Below are 5141 nucleotides of genomic sequence, written 5' to 3'. Positions count from 1 at the left end.
CCGGAGACCGGCGGCCGCGAGAGGGCTCCCTCGGTGGAAGAGGCGGCTCGCCCTCCGCCTCGCTTGCTTCGCCCTCCTCCCTCGCCGGCGAGGTTGGGCTTCCCAGGTTAGGCGCGGGTGCCGTTTCCTGCCACTCCTCCTCCGCTGCCAGCTCCGCAGCCCCAGCCGCTTGCCCGGCTTCTCGGCCGGTCCGCCCCCCCAGCGCAAGCCTCGGCCGCGGCTTTGCGGCTGCGCCAGCCTCAGCCGAGCGACTGACTCGCAGAGCGACGGCGCCGGCGTTTGGGCTCCCGAGCGCCTGCCTCGCTCATAGAGCCTCCCGTCCCGGTCTCCGCCGTGAGCGCGAGCCGGATCCGGACAGGCAACAACGGCTCCCTTTTCCATCCGAGGAAGGGAGAGAGAGAGAGAGAGAGAGAGAGAGAGATCCGGCGCCTCGTCCTTTCTGCTCTGCTCTCCTTCCTGGCGCGTGATCCGAGTAAGCTTCGTCTCTCCTCTGTGCATTTGTGGCGGTTTGGTCTTCAGACGACCGGCTGCTCCCTCAGCTGGCTGCAAATAACGCGGATGAGCAGGGCTTAATGCCACCTGCGCCTCAGGGGAGCCTTTCAATATGGCCAAAGCCCGCGGGGTGCCGTTTTGCCCATTAAGACTCGCTTTGGCTGGGGTTTCTCCTTCTCTGGGGCTCTTAACATGGACAGGAGCTTCTCGGGGTTTGGAAATGGGTCCCCTTCAACGCACGTGTGTTGGGACAGCGACCAGGGTCCAGGCAGTGGGCAGAGTCCAAGTTAGGAAGGCAGCTTGATGCAGAAGTGGCAGCCCTGCTAGGGGAAATGGCCAGTGGCAGACAATGAGTCTGAACAGCCAATTTTGGCCCCCTCAGAGAGGGCGCGCAACTTGGGTGTCCTCCTGGATCCACGGCTGACACTGGAAGATCATGTGTCGGCCGTGACCAGGGGGGCGTTTTATCAGGTTCGCCTGATCCACCAGTTGCGCCCTTTTCTGGACCGGGACGCTCTGCGCACAGTCACTCAGGCTCTCGTCACCTCCCGCCTGGACTACTGTNTCTCATTATCAGGATATTACACCAACAGAAATCCACCACTGCCTCCCCACGACCTGATCACCTCACGAATTTATTTATTTTTCATTTTGGGGGGGCTGGGGAACTTTTCAATGCTGCTATTGGAAAACTGAGACAAACAAATGAAGGCCCATCTATTCCGGGCGGCCGGCCTGGCGTAGTTTGATTATGTTTCAGTGGGTTTTTTTTTGTATGGGTGTGTTTTTAGAACAGGCCTGTTATTTAATTCGATTTTAGAACAGAAACTATTTATTTATTATCGTGGTTTTTAGTATCGCCTGTTCACCGCCCTGAGTCCCGTAAGGGAGATAGGGCGGTATATAAATTTAATAAATAATAAATAAACTCAAATTCATCTAGTGCAGGGGTCTTCAAACTTGGCCCTTTTATGACTTGTGGACTTCAAATCCCAGAATTCCTCAATCAGCCATGCTGGCTGAGGAATTCTGGGAGTTGAAGTCCACAAGTCATAAAAGGGCCAAGTTTGAAGACGCCTGATCTAGTGATTTTCCATGGCTGATCCAAGATATTAATATTGGAAGCACACTACTTCAATAAAAATTTGAAGGATATTTGTATTACATTGAGAGATACTTATGGGTGTACTCCACTCCTGATTTTAGATGAGTCCTGGAGAGAGAAAACACTCATGTAGATAATCTGAAATGAGATCAGTTGCTGGCAAATCTGGAAGGTGAGCTGGGTGCTTTTATATTTAAAACATCTTGCTTCTCCTTGGCCTCTGCACTTGAAAGTTCTCAAGCTGAAGGACTACAAAGAATCTAAGTTTGAAGTTGCAGCTAGAATGCTGGATTAGGTGCTGGCTTGGAAAGCAGGAGGACTTGGTAGCTAAGCTGGTGGGTTTCTTGATAGTTTGTAGCTTGACATTCTGTCTGGCTGTCACAATGAAAACAGATCTGAACCTTTCGTATTGTCCAGGCGGCTTGCACACAAAGGGGTCTCAAATTCCATCGGCAGTAACAGAATTACTTGCAGGATTCACGCCAAACCTACATGTTTCACAGGCTTGGGTTCATGAATCTCACTTAGTCATAATGTGGTTTGCTTGATTTGGATCTACATTATTTCCCAAAGACACTAGGCTTGAAAGCGGGAGATAGTGAGTTCAAATCCTGCCTTAGTCACGAAAATCAGCTGGGTGACTTTGGGCTAGTCCCTCCCTCAACCCAACCCACCTCACAGGCTGTTGTTGTGGGGAAAATAGGAGGAAGGTGCATTGGATTATGTTTGCCACTTTATTTGTAAAAACGATAAAGGTGGGATACAAATACAGCAGTGGTTCTCAACCTGTGGGTCGGGACCCCATTTGGGGTCGATCGACCATTTCATGGGGGTCGCCAAGCAAGGCTGTCCGCCATTTTTTTGTCTGCCATTTTTTTTGTCCGCCATTTTTCCCCCTTTTCCGGCGGGTGCCTTACCTCCCTTGGGCTGGACCAGCTGGTGGTCGGCCTGCTCCATCTCTGCCGCTTGCCAGCTACGCCTCGGCCAGCGCAGGGGCGGAACCACGAATGCGCGGCGCTCCCGGGCAGGGAAAGTCCTCGACTTACGACCGGTTGGGTAGTCCTCGACTTACGACTGGTTTAGTCCTCGACTAACGATCGGTTTAGTCCTCGACTTATGACCGGTTTAGTCCTCGACTTACGACCAGTTGGGGTCGCGGCATTAAAAAGGTTGAGAACCACTGAAATACAGTAAGTAAATATGGTCAACTGAAGAGGGGCAAGAAATCTAGGCTACAAAAATTCAGGTGGCCACTAGATGGCAGCCACATGCTAAGAGGGGGTGGGACAAGAATCAGAGAGTGGAAGATTTAAAGAGAGGGATCCAAATTTATTTACAAAGTGTATAGCTCTCCCTCCCTCACACTTTCCAGAAAGCCAGCCCTATGAGTAGGATGCTCTGAGATGCAATTCAATGAATTTCCACAGTGGGAAAACTTGGAAACTTAATCCAATAAGCAATTACAAAATAAGGGCTTAAAGATCTTTATGATCCTGAAAAATGAAAGGTTTTTAATTGAATTGAAGTCCATAAATTGAGTCAGTTTGGTGTAGTCTTCTTCAAATTATTGGAATTTGAATATTCTTTATTGGCCAAGTGTGACTGGACACACAAGGAATGTGTCTCCGGTGCATAAGCTCTAAATCTATATGCAAGCAACAATGTGCTAAATAATACATCAAATGATACAATCATAAATCATAAGATACAACCAACAAGTGATAGTCATAAGATACCAATAGGAGTAGATAATAGGAAAGATGGAGAACGGTAATACAAGTAGTCCTCAACTTAGAACCATAATTGAGCCCAAAATTTGTGTTGCTAAATAAGAAATTTGTTAAGTGAGTTTTGCCTCATTTTACAACTTTTCTTACTACATTTGTTAAGTGAATCACTGCAGTTGTTAAATTAGTAACACAGTTGTTAGGTGAATCTGGTTTCCCCATTGACTTTGCTGGTCCAAAGTTTACAAAAGGAGATCACATGACTCTGGGACATTGCAACCATCGTAAATGTGAGTCAGTTGTCAAGCATCCCAATGTAAATCATGTGACCATGAGGATGCTGCAACGGTCATAAGTCACTTTTTTGTGATGTTGTAACTTCAGTCACTAAACCAGTGGTTCTCAACCTGTGGGTCGGGACCCCATTTGGGGTCGATCGACCATTTCATGGGGGTCGCCAAGCAAGGCTGTCTGCCTTTTTTTTGTCCGCCATTTTTTTCCCCTTTTCCGGCGGGTGCCTTACCTCCCTTGGGCTGGGCCAGCTGGTGGTCGGCCTGCTCCGTCTCTGCCGCTTGCCAGCTATGCCTCGGCCGGCGCAGGGGGTGGAACCACGCATGCGTGGCGCTCCCGGGCAGGGAAAGTCCTCGACTTACGACCGGTTGGGTAGTCCTCGACTTACGACTGGTTTAGTCCTCGACTTACGACCGGTTGGGGTCGCGGCATTAAAAAGGTTGAGAACCACTGCACTAAACAAACTGTTATAAGTTGATGACTACTTGTACATGATTCAAAATCCTTAGGCATAAGACAGTCCTGTGGGAATTAGCAGAGTGATAGCATGGGGGGGAAACTGTGTCTAGTCGTTTTGGCATGCAATACCCTATAGTGGGGTCCTGAGGAGAAATTTGGCCACTTTTAAGATATGTGGACGTCAACTCGCCAAATTCTCCAACCCACATGAGGGAGGAGTCGATTCCCCACATGTTAAAGTGGCCAAGTTTGAAAAACACTAGTCTAGAGGTTAAGATGCTAGATTAGAAACTGAGAGACCAGGAATTCTAGGCATGAAGTCAGCCGGGTGAATTTGGGCCAGTCTGTCTCTCAGTCCAACCCACCTCGCAGGGAGGTTGTTACGGGGGAGGGGGGAGGAGGAGGAGGAGGGAGGCTGATGTACGCCGCCTTGAGTTGCCCAAGAGAAACGCGAGATATGACTCCAGTAAAAATCACTACGCTTTATTTGAACTTCGCCTTCCAATAGCTAATCAGGCGTCCGCAGAGAGGCGTGAGCGGGAGGCCACAAGGGAAGCCTCTTCGGTATCTTCCGGCATTTCTGCTCCCCTCCAGAGGCGTGGGGGGCCTGACCCCCTCCACAAATAGCCCCACGGACTATCCTGGAAGGCGATCGGGCCAAGCCTCTCTTGCCTCGCTGCAAACTTGTGTGTGTGTGGGGGGGGGGGGGTTGTGGGTGTGGGTGTGGGTAAGAATCTCTGGCGCCGAGCTCGACCTGAGCGCGTTTCTCCTCCTTCAGGGAGGCGGAAAGCCGAGACTCTGGTCCCGGCGAAGAAGCCCGGACTCGGGGCGCGCCCACCCACCCACCCACCCACGCCGCGCAGCCGAGCCGGAGACCGGCGGCCGCGAGAGGGCTCCCTCGGTGGAAGAGGCGGCTCGCCCTCCGCCTCGCTTGCTTCGCCCTCCTCCCTCGCCGGCGAGGTTGGGCTTCCCAGGTTAGGCGCGGGTGCCGTTTCCTGCCACTCCTCCTCCGCTGCCAGCTCCGCAGCCCCAGCCGCTTGCCCGGCTTCTCGGCCGGTCCGCCCCCC

This window comes from Protobothrops mucrosquamatus, unplaced genomic scaffold, assembly GCF_001527695.2.
Source record: "Protobothrops mucrosquamatus isolate PMUCROS unplaced genomic scaffold, P.Mucros_1.0 scaffold6353, whole genome shotgun sequence".
Taxonomy (NCBI): Eukaryota; Metazoa; Chordata; class Lepidosauria; order Squamata; family Viperidae; genus Protobothrops; species Protobothrops mucrosquamatus.
Note: the sequence above shows the minus strand (reverse complement) of the source record.